At 37.4% G+C, this 20,448-nt stretch overlaps 1 protein-coding gene across 2 annotated transcripts in view; it reads right to left on the minus strand.

The window, feature by feature from the left end:
• Positions 1–20,448, minus strand: part of LOC113538140 (gamma-aminobutyric acid receptor subunit pi) — a 56,579-nt gene that overhangs the window by 22,801 nt on the left and 13,330 nt on the right. Inside the window, exon 1 of one of the 2 annotated variants that reach the window (XM_034301829.2) lies at positions 7,446–7,885. The exons of the other annotated variant lie outside the window; for it this stretch is intronic. The gene's annotated coding sequence lies outside the window, so the exon portion shown is untranslated. Of the gene's footprint in view, positions 1–7,445; positions 7,886–20,448 lie in introns of those variants that run through there. 2 annotated transcript variants of the gene reach the window in all.

Genomic DNA, 20,448 nt, shown 5'->3' on the forward strand with positions numbered 1-20,448 from the left:
GCTATTTTTCATCCACTAAAAATTCAAATTATTTGACTAAACTGTTAATTATTTGGTCTTAACCATGAAATGCAATGGTATGAGTATATAATAGATCTGACTGCATAAGATTCAGCTAACTTTGGCTTAAGGGGGAAAAAAGCTCAACAGGACACTCTCCAAGCCATAAAGATGGAACACTGACATCAATAATCACCAATTCCAGGTTGGACAGACAAATATTTGTTCACCAGCCACAAGTGCTAAAGCCTCTTTATTGTGGAAAAAGTGTGGACAGAAAAAAAGAACAGAATAAGCTGGATTCTGTAGTAGAGTGTAAGAGCTGAGAGCATTTGTGTCCGGATGCAGGAATCAGTCCTCTCTTAGTAATGTAATGAATTTTGCTGCTTCTTTTGAAGAACAAATAAGAAGACTCCAAATCAATCTCAAAGTATACATATTCAATGTTTGAATTTCATATTCATTTCTTTCATATTCAATGTTTGAGTATAAATTACCTACACTGATGCAAACAGAAATTGACCATTTAAAGTGTCAAATTAAATTTCTAAATTGATTTGTAACAAAAAATCTATTTCCATCAGCTCTGTTTATGACATCCAAGCACCAGTTAATGTGGTTCTTCCCTAAACTGTTGCCACAAAGATGAATTCTATAGGATGTCTTTGTATGCTGTAGCATTAAGATTTCCCTTCACTGGAACTAAAAGTCCTAACCCAAAACTGTTCCAGCATGACAATACCCCTGTGCACAATGCAAGGTCCATGAAGACATGTTTGGAGTGGAAGAACTTGAGTGTCCTGCACAGAACCCTGACCTCAACCTCACTAAACACCTTTGGGATGAACTGGAAAGCTGAACGCACCCCAAGCCTCCTCACCTGCCATCAGTGCCTGACCTCGGCTGAATGAGTAAATCCCCACAGCCATGCTCCAAAATCTAGTGGAAAGTCTTCCCAGAATAGTGGAGGTTATTATATCAGCAAAGGGGATTAAATCTGGAATTTGATGTTCAAAAAGCATATATGGGTGTGATTGGTAAGGTGTCCACATACATTTGCCTATATAGCATGTATTCATATTTTATGATTTAGTGGATGGACACACCGGTGAAAAAAACTGGCCAAATTATCCTTATGTTAGAAAAAAAAACCTTCATTTCCTTACACATATAATTTTACCTTATAGGCTATAACTTAAATACACTGAGTTGCCAGGTTTATTTTTAAGTACACCTGTTTAGTAACTTAAGTCTGGCTATCTAACGATATATTCAACAGACTGAATAAATAAGCAGGCTATTCATGATGATATACTACAGTCCTTCCTCTAAGTGACACTTCCTCTAAGCACACTGTTTCACAAGCTAATAAGCGATCATACTATTGTACTAGCATTTTAGCCATTAACACTGCACACTGACTGAGAAAAAGAAGAAAAATATCTCTCTTTTGTAGTTCCCAAATTATTTTTGGGCTAGCTTTAGGCTTTTTTTTCCCGGTTTTTGAGATGTAAAAAAAGGGAAAGTTTGGTCATAGAGGTAATGAATTCCTGTGTTGTGAGGAAATGTTTTACTACTCTTAAAGACAACTGGACTGTCCTGCCATGAACAACCCTTTGCACCTTGACCCAAAGAGCCCCATTATGCTTGACATCCAGAGACGGTGCAGCCCAAAGAAATAATTAAAACTGAACACATTTCATGTTCACAGAGCCACTTGGTAATAGCAAGTGGGTGGAAAACTTAGTCTGACTGAAACATAGTAACTAAGTAGTTAAAAGCCAGAGTTTAGATACACTTCCAGATAAAGGCCCGAATGTGTGTCTGGAAAACATTTCACCATCACACTACACCCACTGGCCTGTGTTGTGGCTCCATGCACTGTAAATTCTGATCCTTTTATCAGTAAGACACAAAAGAAATGGATTTGTCTAGCAAGGCAGTTTTAATTCCCCTCTGATCACTGAAGATGTGCCTTCTTTCCCTTTACTGACCACACTGGCACCAGTGCAGTCACTTGGTGGTTGTAGCCCTGCTCATTTGAAACAAAGGTCAATAAGTCCCCTTTTATCCATAAGCTGTTTTTTTAAGCCACAGTATCATCAGCCGCTGGTTGGTTTAGCTTTTTCCAATGTATTTTGTAGACTGTACATTGAAAATGTTGTAGATGAAATGCTTAGGAGATGCTAGAACAGGCACAGATAATGCCAATTACACTATTTATTTAGCAAATAACCTGTTTTTTGTTTTTAAAATCAACACATTTTTCCACTTCAGGAAATAATCATCTCTGGAAACCTGTAAACTTTCAAATACAGTACTGTACAAAAGTCTTAGGCTCCCCAATTTCTTTTTCAGTAGAATGGTGCAATCATTAAAAACAACAAAAAACTTACAGATTTTTTAAATATGTTGTTAAAGAAGTAACATATGAAGCAGCAGACAACTTTTCCTATACATAATTGGTCAAGCCAAAAGCTGGCTGTTACTGGTTGTGAATTTTTTTTGAATATTTTCACATTTTAAGGATCTTAACTCTCCGGATTTCTTTACATGTGCCACAAATTTTGCATGTAATGTTAAAGCACTTTACTTTGTTATTTCTAATAACAATTACATTATGATGAGCTTCCAAAATAAAAAGAATATAACTAAAGGAAGTATAATACAAAATAGCATTATCCTTGTATTCACTTCTATTCGCTTCTATTCACCAGAGTGCTCAAAACAGATTCATTTTATACCATACAATCTGAGCTGAACGCTCCAGCAGAGACTATCTACCTTCTCTCTCCAAATAGATTGCCTTCTTAATTTCAGTCTGCTCCACACCCTGAATAAAATGCTCCATGACACCCAGTAAGCATCTAATCTTTCTGTCTCTTTTTCTGCCACAGAACATGTCATCACCAGCTGATCCCTGCCTTATATATTCCTCCTCCTTCTCTTTCATGTCTTTTTCTTTCTTTCTTTATCAATTCCTTATCTCCTCTGCTGCTCCTCTCTCTTCATCTCTGTGCTTTAGCTCCGCGTAGTTGCTGAACATGAGCGTAGGAGCACTATGAGGATGGATATACGGTTTTCTTTCTCATCTTCTCTCCTCGTGTAGCATTTGAGAAAGAGATTTCATGTTATTATAAAAAAGTCATTTAAGGTACTGAACATCATTCATATATCCACTAAGCCAAATATAATCACATCCATACTACCAATAGAAGCTAAACTAAATTTCAAGAAAATTTTATAAATTACAAATTATAATAAACAGCATTGCTCTTATTTGTACAAGGTCATTGGATGAACATAGACACTAAGTGGATAAAAACCAGTGTTTAAATACATTTTCAAATACAGGCCCTAATGTGTGTCTGGAAAATAACTGGTGCTAAAAACAGCTAATTTTTTTATATAAATCACATACACAGGCACGCAAATGAATGACTAAACTAAAGCCGTTACTATAGCTTACCAAAATACATATCACCTAAATATAGTGAGCATGTGCTTATTGAGCAGGGTTGGTGCCAGCTATGACAGTTATGAAATTGAATGTGTCAACAATGATATTATGTGAAGTCAAATGCAATCTACACCTTGTAATAGGCATACATTTCTGCTGAATAGGCAGTGATGAAGACACTTCCTAGCAATTACTGCTGTGCAGCTACACTCCTGCCTGCATCTGTCAAAGCCTGAGATTGGATTAAATCAGAATACAGTTTAAAGAGAGACATTATTTATGCAAACCTCCAAATATATTGCAGAAGATTTCACCCTGGTTAAATCTCTGCATAGTCTATTACTCCTAGAGATAACAGTTTATAGGTCCAAAAATAAACATATATTAATACTTAATCCTTGTGTTTTGTTGACATTGCCTTTACTGCCTTGTTGTTGGGGGTGCCAAAGACCCCAATGTTGCATGTGTTATAAAATAATAACATTGAGTTCAAAATTAACCATTTTTTCTTCCAAATATTTTTATATCATCCTATACCAAAGATTTCAAAACTCGGTACACTGAAAGTAAGTGTATATTTTACCGTGCAACATGTGGTAGACAGTGACGAGGTCTACAAGACAACAGTAAATATGGACACTAAATGCAGACAATAATACCATAAGGTACACAGGATCAAACAAGATTAAACAAGTCAGATAAGTAGGAAATATATAAAGTGTAGCAGCAGTGGGGAGATGATGATACATACAGCAAAAAAAAAGGAAATGTGGTGTAATATATGAACATTGTTGACAAGTACTAAGTCAATAAATATATACACAGTTATTGCACATAGTAATGTAATAATAATATTGCACTTGTTGAGGGAGGTAGAGTGATACTATTGTTCAGTCTTCGGTTGGTAGGTCAGTCTCAGGCCATGATAGTGCATTTGTTAAAGTGACAATAGTGCAGTTGGGGGTTCTGATCACAGTCCTTGGGGGTGGGGGGTGGTGTTCACAGTTAGACATGGCTGTTCAGAAGAGGGGCCCTTCCTGATAGAGGTTGCCTTCCTCACACTCCTTGTGGTGTAATTGTCCTCAATGGCAGGAAGATTGGCACCAGTGATGCGCTTTGCGATCTTCACTACCTGCTGCAGGGCTTTCCTGTCAGGTGCTGAGCAGTTTCCATACCAGACAGTGACACAGTTGGTGAGTACACTCTCAATGACACATTTGTAGAAACCAGAAGGATGGAAGGGGCATGCCAGCTCTCTTCAACTTCCTTAGAAAATACAGGCACTGTTAGACCTTCTTTACTATGGAGGAGACTATTCAGTGACCATGTCAGGTCATTGGGGACGTGCAGGCCCAGTAATTTGAAGTTCTGCATTGTTTCAACTTCTGTGCCAATGGGATAATGGTATTGAATGCTGAGCTGAAGTCAGTGAACAGCATTTTAACATATGAGTCTTTGCTTTCCAAGTGTGAGAGGGCCAGGTGAATTGTGAATGCGATTGCATCATCTGTGGAGCGGTTATATCTGTATGCATATTGTTGAGGGTTATAAATTCACAATACGTCAAGATTCCCAGCCTAACTGACTGCTGGTTTCTAGCCCTGCAAGGCACAAAGGCTGGATGGAGGGATGGAAGTAACACTTAAGTAAGGCTTTACTTTGAACAAGACATGCAAAGGGTTTATGTGTGCCTTACAGATATATTTTTGGCATTTCACACACATTACACGGGTTTTTGAATCATTTCTTCCCATGCAAATCTGGCACCAAGTTTTAGAGCTGCTGCTGGTGCTGCTGCAGTCAGAGTATCAGGGGGTACCACAGACTCACTGAAACTGGACAGTTGAAGACTGGAAAAAGACCCGGTGGGTGAGTCTGTGCCTATAATAACCTCAGATTCCTGTTCTTGGCTGACAGTAGTGGAATCCAATGCGGTCTTCTGCTGTTGTAGCCCAGCCGCCTCAAGGCTCAATGTTTTGTGCATGCTGAGATGCTTTTCTGCTCGCCATGGTTGTAAAGCGTGATTATTTGAGTTGCTATATCCTTCCTGGCAGCTCAAACCAATTTGGTTATTTTCCTCCGACCTCTGTTATCAACAAGGCGTTTCCACCCACAGAACTGTCACTCACTCAATGTTTGTTTTTCACACCATTCTGTGTAAAAACTAGAGACTGTTGTATGTGAAATTCCCAGAAGATCAGCAGTTTCTGAAATACTCAAACCAGGCAGTCTGGCATCAACAGCCACTCCATAGGCAAAGTCACAGAGATCACATTTTTTCCAATCCTGATGTTTGATGTGAACATTAACTGAAACTCTTGACCTATATCTTCATGATTTTATGCATTGCACTGCTGCCACATAACTGCATGAATGAGCAGAGGCAGGGGTCTTCCTATTAAAGATGGCTGGTGAGTGTTTATATAAAATACACAGTGCAAATTAAAAGCAGATGTTAATAAGGCAACTTTGGACATCTCAGAAACTTCAACATCACTATGACTCACTATGACTGTTAATCCATGCCTCATAATGCCATATTATTCTGTGTGAATATAATTTATTGATTTCAGTTTCTTGCAGCCTGTTTTCTAGCTGCCTAAGTCATGTCTTTCAGATCCTGATTCCTCCTACTTATAATAATGTTTTACTTGAATCAGGAGGATCCATTTTCATCTATTTTATTTGTTTTGTGTTTTTGTTTTATGCATCTGCCTACGCTAAAACCAACTGCTGGTACTCTAAAGCCTCCTTTGGATTCCGACAACGGCTCTTAGACAAGCCTGAATAAATCCACTCTGCAATTATATGGCACTGTCTCTGCAGCTTATGTGTCACTGAATAGAAGCGAAACCCTCAAACTACAGAAAACACTTAGCTCTTAGCATATCTTTATCAGTCTGTATAAATAGCATGAATATTATGGCAAAGGCAGGTGACAGAATCTATAGCAAGCTGGGTTTTTTTTTTTGTTTGTTTTTGTTTTTTTTATGAGAGGGACATATTTCTTTGTGTTTTGGGCTCAGAGTGTGGGCACAGATTTAACATCAGTGGCACAGCTTGTGTGGGACAGCAAAGACTCAGACACGGTCTACTTAGTCCGTCAAAGATAGCCTAGATACCTGCAGAAGGAGAAGCCACAAGAGATCAACTCCTCTAAAGGATTTCCACTTATGAAAAATTCATGCATGCAGAATCAAGATGGTAACGAACATGCATGAGGAATTTATGTCACGTCTCAGCTGTGGATTTCTCTTCCAAAATACAAGTCGACAAGAAGAGTGTCCGACACAAAAATATTCACTCATAACCAAATCATGTTACCAATATAACAGCTATAAATGTTTCACAGAGATGGACCATGCCTGGGTCTGATCCATAACCTACATTAATAAGTAAGGAATTAAGGAAACTGAGTGTGATGTTATAGGAAAATAATCAACAACAAGGATGTGAGATGCAGCCCAACATGAAGAGTTGATTATTTCTTATAATACAGCAGTTTCCTAATGATAAATGTTTTAAATCTAGTTTAATTATAATTATTAATTTTAAATGATTTTTAGGTCCTCTATCCTCAACCCTGAAGACTTTCCCATCTTAACTTAAAACCTAAAGTTACAGATTTATCTCTGACTGTTACAAAGTGCTGACACTGGACACTCCTTTCAAAATGCTAAATATATTTCTCCTCACAGACAACTTTACCATATCAGCAGTAACAAATACGTTAGTCTAGGTCAAAGTCAACTTTATTGTCATGCCTTCTCATCACAGATGTTCTGAGTGAGGAATGAAATATAGTTTCTCCAGGACACATTGCTATATTTAACATTAAAAATCTGTTTATGTGGTGCATCTTCCAAACAATTCCCTGTGAAAGTTGTTACTTGTAACATTAGTCCACTGAGGCGAGCGTAGTGAAGAACCCAAGTGCAGCTTTTAATTAGCAAAGTGTAAACCAAAATACAAATAAAGACTTGACCTGAACAGACTTGACTTGGCACGAACAAACTAGACTCAACCAGACAGCAGGTTACAACATCAATACACAACTAGAGACAATGGTTACATGAGGGCTATATATACCAAACAATCAAGGACACATGACTTAACCAACCAATCAGAACAAGACACATGAAACCAAGGAACCAATCAGAACATGACACAAAGACAAGGGTAACACATGACAAGATCACAGGAGGGGCAAGGAACACATGACTAGACAGGAACCATGACTAAACTACAAAATAAAAGACATGAGAACAATGAACAAGAAACACAACAAAACCCAAACCCCACGTTACATTACTATAGAAACAAAACGTATTAGAATGAAAGCATTGATATAAACCTTGCAGCTGGAATTACTGTTATGGAAAATTAGTGAACACCTTCTGAGCAATCAGATTCAAGACCTCATTCAGATTATTTCATGTCTCATCTCTGGATTTCTCTCCCAAAGTATAATTGGTCACTAAAATATTCACTCATAACCAAATCATTCTAGCAGCTGTAAGGTTCATAACAGGTACATGAGTGAGAGACAGATGGAATAACAAACAGAGCCAGGTTCACACAGCTTGGGTTTGCTTGGGTTTATTATATTTACATTATAGAAATGACTGCTGTGCTTATAAAAGACATGTACAGAATGTGTACTTAAGGTGAAATGACCAGGTCTTTCCATGAAAAAGCAGTTACTCCAAACCAATCCACTGCTTATCCCTAGTGCCTGCTCATGGGAGGCAACAATTAAACCTTGCATGCCTTACTGGGCAAGGGGAATATAGGAATATGCTGGCTCAGCCACACACTATTCACACTGCTCATTTTAATCTGAGGTTAAAATGAGCACATACATGTAGAGGGCAAACATTCATTTGCCATATGCTTAGTTTAGCATGGTATCAAAGTGGAAGAAAATAAAATGTGCAATGTGCACATTAGATAGTGAGACTATTCAAGCATTGTGCTTTTTAATGTATGTGAAGATAAGCTGTGAAGGTTGCCATATTGTTGTAACAGAAGAAAAGAGAGAGCGTGAACAGAGAGAGCGTGAACAGAAAGAGAGAGAGAGAGAGAGAGAGAGATTCCCAATTATCTTACATTAAACCCTTAATCTTTAAATTGATTGAACATCATTGTAACATCAGCCAAAGGGAGAGAGAGAGAGCATATAAAAAAAGATGAGAGCTAAGAGCTAGCACAGTTCAACTATTATTCACCACAGAGCCAAGCATCACCATAAGTACACTAAAATCTAATTACAATCATAGTCAAGGCATAATTCACCTTCTATTACAAGCCTTTTGTTTATGTCTCTTACATGTTGTGTCAAATTATAGTTAACCATGCAGAAAATCGACTCAATGTAAAATTGACTTGTTTTCTTAGTGCTATACAGGATGAGGTTCCTAAACAAGCTCATTAATCAGTGTGACATGGCACCAAAAAGCACAACAGCATCACTACTGGCCCCTGAGCAACACAAGCAGGGGAGGACACTGGAAACTTAGTTAGGGGCCTATTTTCCTCTCTGAGCTGGGTATCAGCTGGAGAGACAACATCACTTTATTGGAAAAAGTTTCAAGAAATTTGGAGCTGGTCTTCTCTAAACAGAAGCAGAAATAAAGTGTAGTCAGATTTATGAAACATTGCATCACTGATTGTTTTTTTTTTAAAAAAAAAACAGTATCTTGTTTGGTTAAGTATTGTGACCTGATAAATAGAGATTAATATAATATAATAATAAAGGCTGATAACTGATTTTGACTTTCTCGCTGATGTTTTGCCATTAATGCAATGGCTTGAGAGCTTTCATCATGTTCATCACTAACTGCACCAGGATTTGCACAGAAGACTAAATGTGAGTGCAGAAAATTAATCTTTAGTGCCATGTTGAATCCCATGGTTCAAAATAGGCAATTTCAGAAAAATGGTGAAAAGGGGATTTTCAACCTCAGCAGTCCAGAATCCACAAGATACACCCAAAACCTTTCAGATAGCAAAATATTTGTTGTCCAGTGTAATTGCTCTGCTCTCCAGAAGATAAAAGATAAGCTTTCACGTGCAGCAGAAAAATTCAATGCTGATGGTAAATTTCTGAATCATTTATATACTTTATGAGATATGAAATTGAGAACTGCAGTGGAGGTTTAAAGACAGTAAGCAGGGCACAGAGAATCACAGAAACTTTTTTTTTTTTTTTGCTATGTTCCTGTGGGACGTTCTGATTAACGTTCTGCAAAAATGTAAACTCCATATTTAATTATATTTTTGTGTATTACCATTGTTAAAGCTGTAAAATATGCCTGTGTCCGGAGACAGTTAAATGAGTTACCATGGTAACAGCCCCCAGTGACTGTAAAAACTTGACTACCACCAGTTTTAAATTCATTTATTTTCATTTAATGATTTATTTCATGCAAATCATAGCAAGACACTAGTATTCCCACACATGAAATAATTGAACTTTTAAACATGTGATGTAATATCATACATTAATCCCACATGTATTGTATTTAGCAAAGATGAGTTTGTTCTGGAAACATGGCCGTTCAGCCACGCTAGTTTGTTAGGCACAATGTGCTGTTGCAGTAGACAGATATCATGCTTAGCCTATAAAAAAGCATCCTATGATCTTAGATCATGCACAAATAAAACAAAACAAATGTGTTGAAAAAAAATGCACATCTTTGTCAGTTCTCAAAGTTAAGGCAATGGTGTTTAATCAATATCATTAATTAAGAATTTGAGGTCGGCCGACCCAAAAAAGTGCAGTGTGTGTGTGTATGTGCACAAAGGTATTCACGAGCATGGAGCAATGAAGTGAGCATCCACAAAAACTGTCATGTGCTTCACGTCAATGCCAGAAACGGTGTCCAACAACACTACCCATAATACAACGCGACCTACAAACATGGCCACTACGGACTACAACACCCAGCACCAGTAGAGACTATCACGTTCAAGTTCACCATCTTACTGATCACACACCTGTTCACAATTACAATTCAATTCAATTCAATTCAATTTTATTTGTATAGCACTTTTAACGATGGACATTGTCACAAAGCAGCTTTACAGAAATAAATGGATTCACAAATAATATATTGTATATATGTGAATTTATTCCTAATGAGCAAGCCAGAGGCGACGGTGGCAAGGAAAAACTCCCTGAGACAACATGAGGAAGAAACCTTGAGAGGAACCAGGCTCAAAAGGGAACCCATCCTCATCTGGGTGCGACGGATAGTGCAATTATAAATAAATCCCTTTTATTATTGTGTACGTTGTGAATTACAGACACACTCACGCTGGAATACACGCTGTGATTCTCTCCAATTATTACTGAGCTGCTGTATTGTGATTGTCTACCTGGTTACAGATTTTGTTTGATTTTCACATTTTGTCTTAGTCTTGCCTAGTGTATGCTGTTTGACCCCTTCTTGTTTGTTTACTATGCTCGTCTTACGTTTTAGAATTGTCTGCCAGTGTCTACAATAAAGCTGCTGTTTACCTGCACTTGCATCTGCACCTGCCTCGTGAAATTGTGTACAAGCAGTTCAGATTTGCAAGCACTAAGCACTGAGACGTGCACTTTACTTCACCTCTCCTCACTTTGTGGAAATAAAGAAATAAAAGGTAAATAAAATGCAAAGAAAAACATCATGGCCTTCACACCACTGAAGTCTGCATCAACCAATCCCATTTAAGCATTTATCGTGGCAATTTTTCACACAGTTACCTGAATCAGATGATTCTGTTAACAGCACAGACCTAGCACATAACATAAAAGCAGGCATGCAGCAGTTTAAGTTGATTACAATTCAACTTAAAAGTGCAGTATATGTAAATATATTAATACAATACATATTTGAGGACATATTTATGTCTAAAGATCAAAGAAATCTTCAAGTATCCTGTTCAGGGTTGCAATGGATTCGGTGTCTATCCCAGAAACACTGGGCATGAAGTGGGAATACATGCTGGATTATAATACCAGGCCTTCTGCAGGCACCATAATAACACACACACACACACATACATTCACACTAGTGGCAATTTAGAATAGACAGTCCACCTACATTTTGAGAGGTGTGAGAAAACCAGAGAGCCCAGTGAAATTTCACACAGACAGTTACGTGAGGTCAGGATCGGTTAGGTGGCAAAACCACCATCCCGCCCACATGTGAACAGTCACCCACAAATAGATTTACATTTATTCATTTATTCATTTAGCAGATGCTTTTATCTAAAGTGACTTACAACTGAGGAAATACAAGCAAAGCAATATATCAAGCAGAGAACAATACAAGTAGTGCTACCATACAAGGTTTTTAATTAAGTGCTAGAGGAGCAAAGTGCACAGAGAAGAGGTGTAAGAGCCAGTGTAAATGCAGATATTTTTAAAAATGTATTTATTTATTTTTGAGTGGGGATGGATTAGAGGTTAGTTAAGTATTCACAGAAGAGGTAGGTCTTTATCCGTTTTTTGAAGATAGTGATGGATTCTGCTGTCCAGATTAAGGTTGGAAGTTCATTCCACCACTGAGGGACAGTCAATTTGAAGGTTCTGGAAAGGGACCTCATGCCTCGCTGAGTAGGCACTAACAGGCGCCGGTCGTTAACTGATCGCAGGTTGCAGGAGGGAACATAAACCTCAAGGAGAGTGCTGAGGTAGGGGGTGCTGTTCCAGACAAGGTCTTGTAGGTGAGCATCAAGGCCTTGAATTTGATGTGGGGGGCTACAGGAAGCCAGTGGAGGGAGAGGGGTGTGAAGTGGGTCCTTTTGTGCTGGTTGAAAACAAGGCATGCAGCTACATTCTGAATCATCTGAAGGGGTTTGATCAAGCTGGCTGGGAGGCCCAGGAGTAGTGCATTGCAGTAATCCAGTTTTGAGATAACCAGAGCCTGGACTAGTAGCTGTGTGGCATGATCAGTGAGATAGTGTCTTATTTTCTTGATGTTATACAGAATGAACCTACAGGACCATGCAGTTGAAATGTGGTCTATAAAGTTCAAGTGGTCATCGAAAGTCACCCCAAGGTTTCTTGCTGTCCTTGCTGGATTGAGTGTGGTTGAGCCTAGCTGTACGGTGAGGTTGTTGTTGATTGAGGGGCAGCCAGGGATGATGAGAATCTACTTTTTTGCCAAGTTGATTCACAATCATTGTTTGTGAGTGCAGACCACACTGACTAAATGACACGAAGAGTGATTGTGGAACTGTAAAAAGGGTGGAGAACTCTGAGACCTTGGGCTGGATTTCTGGAGTCTTCTGTTTTGTGCTGGAAAGCCAGTGCACCCAATAAAGACTCTTGGGTAGGAGTTGTTGAATAGTAGGAAGGACGGTGGGTGCAGGTGTGGTCTTTCTCCCAAACTTTTTTATTTCATAACTCCATTTAGCAGCTTAGCAGTGTAGCATGAATTTCAACAAAACAGAATAGCGATTATATATTTTTAAACTGCTAGCTTATTATTCAGTCTGACATTAGCTTAGTTTTGCATTTTATAAAGATTAAACCGGAATTGTGACTATGGGCACGATTTTGAAAGAATGGGGAAAAGTTCTGTAAATGTGAAAGTAGCAGAAATATCGCTTAACAAACATCATATACATAATACTGTAACATTGCTTCTCTGAAGTAAAGCGAGTGCTAATTTACATATCCATAAGTCCCCAAGGCTGCCTTCTTATGGTGTTGTTCAATGTCTTTGCTTTATTAGAATAAGTTTTTCCTGTTGTAAGGGAAGTGTGTTTATGTGTTGTCCTAGCCAGCAGGTGCTATACCAGCCATGTCAGTTTCTGCTTGTTTGTGTTTACCATTCTGATGTCATTCCTGCTGGTCTTTCTTTCTTTGAGCCAGTTCTGTGGCTATCTACAAAGCCTGTGTTTGTGCATAATAATATAGAATAAAAAACATAATAATATAGAATAAACTGTAAAATTGTTTAGCTAATTCCAGGTAAGCTTCAGCCCTACACAAGTCATGCAGGCTGATAAAAAATCTTCTTTCTGGCAAACTCCCACTCCAGGACATCTGATATCATTACTATTGTAATAAGTGGCTAATCTAAGATTCCCACTGTGCCAGCTAAATGAATACTGTGTGTGTGTGTGTATGTGTGTGTGTGTGTGTGCATAATATAGAGTACATGATGGTGAGAAGCTTTTCAGAGTGCTCTTCCTGTTACTGAACCTCTTCATTGTTAGCCTGTTTGTCTTGCTCTGTTTCTGGCTTATGGAGGCACGCTGCTATTTTCTTTCTGACCTCTCCTGCAGCTTTCCAACTCACAGCATTTATATTTGATTTAACGCTGGTATGGCGGTGTAAGCTTGCTGTATGTATGAGATTACATAATGATATATATGACTGAGTTTTGGTCGAGGAGGAAGACTGGAACTCTATATGTCAAGAACTAAATAGTCACCCTCAAACCTTAAAAAAGCATTTCATACAAAAAAAGTGTTTTGTGCTGGGCTGAGTATTTATTCAGCATAATAATGTACATACATCATTACTATGAGATATCCCCTGCAAAGTCCATCCACCACCTTCCCAGCTGGCTTGAATTCCAATATTTCATATATTCTACCTTTACATGATTATGGATGGTTGCAATGCCACCAAATAAAACCATAATAAATGAGAGCCTTTCTTAACCCCATAAAGTTCCAGCTTAGCATTCAGTTATTCATCCTAAAGCATATTGGTATATATCTACTATGGCTGGTCCTATGCATAAGTAAACTAAGTAGCTGTTTAGGGCCCTGAGGCCAGCAAGGGAGAAGAAAAAAAAAGGTCAATAATAATAGTATAAAAAACAGCTAAGCTTTTTTTTATTTTATTTTTTTTTTGCATTTAACTAAACTAAATCATCTAAATTAAATTAATACAACATGCTTAGATTGATTATAAATACAGGGAACGGCAGCACTGTGAGAGTTTCAGCAAACAGCAAGCAGTTTCAAAAAAAAAAAAGACTTATCTTTAAAATAAAACCAAGAAACATGAAGATGTTGAAAAAAAAACTCAAATGCACTGTAGGTCTTAGACATTTTGGTGAGTTAACAGCAGCTGATGAGTTGGCTAGTCAGTTAGCTTGTCACAAAATATTTCCTTTATAGTGTGTCCTCCACCAAACCTAATGACATGACTAAAAAAATTAAAACTGCCAGCACTGAGCATTTCGTATTGTATGATTTCATCATCCCATTTTTGTCAGTTCCTTGAAAATTGTGGATGGATTATTTAGGTAATGAAATAAAAAAAAATTGATGGATTATGGATGTTTGGCAACCAAGCTATAAGAGATGTAATACTTGCTGATATCAATGCCAGAAACCAAAGATGAATTCTGTCTTGAAATGTAGACAGTTTACTCAATAAATGAAAGTTAACCCAAATGTTGAGGTCACATGGAAGTAATAGCTAGCCTGAGTAATAGTTAACATAACTGAAAAAACCCACACCGTTTCAATGTCCTACGTGTAATTATTTTGTAAATACAAAATCACTTATAATTTTGGCTAGGTTCTCCAGTTTCCTCCCACTTCCCACAAACATGCCCATCACCTATGATTGGCTAAACTAAATGGCCCCTAGGTGTGAATGATTGTGTCAACTCCATTCAGGGTGTGTTCCCTTGTGCCTAGTGTTCCCAGGATAGGCTTCAAGTCCACTGAGACCCTGACCAGGATAAAGTGGCTGTTGAGGGCAGAGGTATTAGTGACCCTAAAACTCCGGAACTCTTTACCTCAATCCCTTTGACTTTGTTCTTCACTATACACCTTCAAGGCCCAGCTTAAAACCCTTCTCTTTTCTCAACATTTTCAATCTTCTTCTCACTCCAGTTGATGTGTTCTTCCCCTCGTTCTCTCATTGCACTGTGTATTTTGTGTTTTCTGGTTGTACAACGACCTTGGGTATGAGAAAAGTGCTATATAAATGAAACATTAATATTATTTTTATTATTATTATTATTATTATTAATTGCATTGAACCTAGTCATAATCAGAAATGAAGAAGATTTTTTTTTTAAATCCAAGAATGGTAGGCTTTGGATGCTTAAGTGGGGTAACAGTAGCTTGTCAGTCAGTTAGCTGCATTGAAACTGATATGAAGGGCATGTATGTCAGTGAAGAAAGTCTGGACCTGCCGACAGTTTTCGTGAGCAAATTTTCCAAGTTTTATTTCACCTTTTTCCATAGAAAAGCTTGATTGACAGAAGTTGCTCCGCTTTTCTATCACTTTTTATTGCTACCTGGGCAAGAGGCATGCCTGTCTTTGAACAATTGTTTCTCAGTGCTGGAAAATTTTATGGAAAAGCAGCTTGATTGTTTAATAGTTCCAGCTTGTGCCTCACCTCAGCTCATAGCCTAATAGCACAGCTCATATTGCTAACTGTAATAGAAGAAGTCATAAAACATTTTGATCAAATATGAGTCTGCTACACCATTCTGAAAGCTTTTAAAACTTTACAGCCACCTGTGAAAAATCTATCTGTAAGAATAGATATCTGTTTCTGCTTTCACTCTCAATTTATTTCATGCTTTGTTCTGTGTTAGCAGATGACAGGAAGAAGGAATGAAACATTGTGCTTTCAGAGATTGTGAAAATTTATGGACAACAATATTGTCTAACTACACACGTCAAACTTTCCTTATTTTATCCAACACCAGTGAAAATGGCTTCATAGAATGTTTTCATACATTAGACATTATAACTCAGAAGTTCATCACTGTCTCTGAGCAGAAGGCCAGAAACAAGCTGTCACACTTACTCATACATGCTGGTTTGTCTCTTATATACTCTCGATGGTGGCATAGACATGCCTTTTCTGTGGCTTAGAGCCCTAAACTACTGTTTCTATGGTTCCAGATCAGGAGTGATGAATTATGCTTATAGACTGCACACAGGCCTGTAGCTTCTTTCAAGATGAATTTGTCATATACTGCATAATATCATACATCTCCGTTATTGTTTCTAGACATACAAAACCATATTTCAAGTCCAACCAACACTTTTATAGTCAATGATTAAAAAAATTAAATCAATAATTCCCAACATTAATTACATTTAAATCTCAGCTACTCATTAGTAGCTGAGTAGGCAAGTACATGCTCCGCATACAGCTCTGACAAGCACCAACTGCAATTTCACCAGTAGCTCAGGATAGATGTAACACTGTCATGCAGTGATGCCTAAGGCAAGAGAAGAATATTAAAAGCACATGTTTTTTTCGGAGATGATTTTTTTTAAAGCACTGCAAGAGAAAGTCAATTAAAATCAACCAAATTCACCACATATTAGAAACATATTAGAATCTCAGACAAAATCATCATAGAGCAAAATCCAAATGCTAATAGCAAATGCTATTTGGCCCTAAACAGACAGTACAGCATGGCAAACTTTTCATTTTTTCAACCAAACACTGACATAACACTGAAAGAACACTAACATAATGATAGAACACTGATAGGACACTGATAAAACACTGAGAACAATGCTGTCACAAGCACAAGCTGACCAGCAATCCAAACACACCCAAGCTGCCTAAAGAGTAGAAAATATGCCAACAATGTGAACAAAATGGACAGAATGTGAAAAATCCAGGCAAATACAGGAAAAAAATTACCACCCAAGATCCTGAATCCTGAAAAAGCCTATGATGATGATGATGTTGAAATAATATGTCTTAATCTGTTTTTTATTTTCCTGTCTTCTCATTATTAGCAGTAATTAGCACTGTTTGAATTTGTTCACACTGAAAATGTGATTTTGCAAATTGAATGAAGGTCGGTAGCTGGTTCCACCATCACAGAACCACATATGAGAAGCTTTTGGTGCGAGACTTCAAGCTAACTTCAGAAGCAGCTCCAGACGACCTGAGTAACCAACCATAGTGGATGAAATTAAGTTTGGGTTGAATGCATGTGGGTGCTGTTCCAGTCACACTAGGTGTGGATTAAAGCTTTAAACTTAATGCGATCAGCCACTGGAGTGAGCTGATGAGAGGTGGAACGTGTACGTTTAGCCTGGTTGCAGACCAGTCAGGAGGCTGCATTTGGAACCATCTGCAGTGGTTTTGTATATATTTGACTATCAGAATTTAAACCCAGGCAGAGCACAGAACTACAGTACACACCTATATTCATAATTACAAAATATACACAAGGATGACACGATGAGGGGCAAAGCTTGCAACGTTTTTATGACTATTATAACTTTTCTTGTATGCATGGAAAATCTAATGAAATCACCTTGCTTATCTGGACTGTAAATCAGGTTGTCTTCAGGTTAAACTGTAAATCAGGTTACATTATCTCAAGAATGCAGCCTATCTGATGCTATGTTAACAAGCCATATTTGGGAATTTTGCGTAGTATCCTAGAGTAGTTTGAACAATTATCAAAAATACTACAGTCTCTCAAAGTATGGAGATGTTCAAAGTCTGGAGATGCTCAAAGTCTGGAGATGATATTTACAGAGAGAGGGCAAGAGAGAGAGAGAGAGAGAGACAGAGAGAGAAAGAAAGAGGCCACTATATTTAGTGAGATTATAGCATGTATGTACCATGTATACCAACTGATTAGGGTGTAATGCTATGGCAATATCTGTATTTAAATCTGAAGTAGGCATGGCCTCTACAGGACAGTTCTTTCTTTCTTTCTTTCTAATCAAATATGAATCCTAGCACTATGCACCTGAAAACATAGGAAAGAATAGAAAAAAAAAAAAATCAAGCATAGCAGCACTGTCAGCATGGTCTGCAAATTCTCGCTCTGACAGTTCCTCAACCTCAGCTACATCACTTTAGTTCATAATTGGTCTGGAGATGTGCATAGGACTGTTTTTTTTATCTCTCTCATGCAGTTATTATTTTTGTCTGTATCTGCCCATTATATTTTCTAAAGAACTTACTTGGTTCTGTTTTCCAAAATTTAAACAAACTAGTAGCCTAATTTAAACCCTGACCAGGCAGTTACTAAGGACGAATGAATGAAGGCAGTAAATGCAAGTTGTTTCTGTTGTTTCTGCTGCATCTTGTAGGATCCTAGTCCTGATGCTCACCTCTAGTCTCAACCAGATGTCTTTCTGGCAAGCTTTATTTAAAAAATTAATAATAAAACTAACAAACAAAAAAATTGAAAAAATAATAATAATAATAATAATAATAATAATAATAGTTATTATTATTATTATTATTATTATTATAGATTACCATAATATTGTAATCAATTATTGTATAAATGTATAGGTATTTATAATCAGTCACCACTCCCTTTATCTGGCTACCAAAACAATGGGAGACAACATTAGTAACAGATCTGACTATTACAAAATACTATTAACATACCCTGGATGATTTTTCCACAAATGAAAATAATGAAGTGAATAACAACAACAATAATAATAATAATAATAATAATAATAATAATGAAAAAATAATACCAGCAAGATGATTTTGTTGGCTCTTTTATTCGAGACAAAAACAATGAAAGATATAAATCATATTTAAATGGAGTCTTTTGCTCTTTTTAACTGCTAATGAGTTTTCAAGTGCCAATTTCATTCACTCACACCAGGACTGATGTGACTGTTATCAAAATGATCTCATCATGGATTGACAAAGTTCTTCCCATAACAACTACATAAACAGCATAAGTCCAGAATTACAACTTTTCATTAGTCTCTGTAGCAATTGTAATGTGTCGACATGTGTACACTATAAAAATAGTCACAGTTTTTAGTGTGTCATTATAGATGTTGACTCCTAATGCAACTCTCCAAGGGCAGCCAAGCAGCAACAGACAAAATCTATTTCTACTTGAGACTTTAGTTTTAGTAATCAGAGGATGAGTCAGACTATGCATTGTCACCTCCCTTGTGTGTGTGTGTGTGTTTTCTGGCTTTTGTACTATATATGCCTCATAAGGTGTGTGCATGTTTGTGTGTATGGTTGTTATTGTACATGGATGTGTACTCATTTGTGGACATGTGTTTCTAAAAAAAAGTCATCTAAGTTCAGCTACACAGTATGTGTCATTAACGGAGCGTAAAGGGGGTTTGGTCACAACTGAACCTTCTCTAAACTAGCCCATCATCCTCCTGTGTGTGCCACAGGGTTCTTGGCTGTGATTGGCTGGCTGCAGAGAGGCATGTGGTGATGAGGATTTCCCTGCACACTCACCCTGGCACAGTCAATGACAATTTTCACACTCTTTGAGCAGCTCATATAAGGTGAGGTGTACTGCACACATGTCTCTGGATTGAGCCAAGCTGTGTACCACAGAGAGAGATTCTCTTCAGGTTTCTTTTCCACTGCATCTCCCTTGCTATCTCAAAAACATACAAAAAAATCCATTATGAGGAATAAACTGGTCCAACCTCTTTAGTTCAGGCTATTCGGGAACAGAATACAGTGAATGCCAGTCTATCCATTACTAATGAATAGTGATAATAAGCTATTATATTATATAATATATAATAAGCTAATATATATTATATAGTGATATTATATATCACTGCAAATCAATACAAAGATTTTGTATTAAGTATGAAAATGGTGTAAATCATACCTGGCTCAAAAATCAAAAACTGACTAGCATGAATGCTGAATAAAACTGGCTAGCATGAATTACTAACATGAAAGCTGAATAAAATTGACTTACTAAAAAACTAGTACGAATGACTAGCATGAATGGCAAGGAAAATTTATGATACCAATATTTCAATCTGAGGGAAGATGAGCTTTAAAAAATAAAAGTTAACCTGACAGAGAATACAGGGAGGCTAAACACACAACCTGCTGAGTAAAACTGACTAGCATGAATGACTAGCATAAATGCTAAGTAAAACTGACTAGCATGAATGACTAGCATAAATGCTTAATAAAACCGACTGTATGAATAACTGGGATGAATGCTAAGTAAAACAAAGAGTAAAACTGGCTATCATGAATGACAAAGAATTTGAACTATAA

This window comes from Pangasianodon hypophthalmus, chromosome 3 (genome assembly GCF_027358585.1).
Source record: "Pangasianodon hypophthalmus isolate fPanHyp1 chromosome 3, fPanHyp1.pri, whole genome shotgun sequence".
NCBI lineage: Eukaryota > Metazoa > Chordata > Actinopteri > Siluriformes > Pangasiidae > Pangasianodon > Pangasianodon hypophthalmus.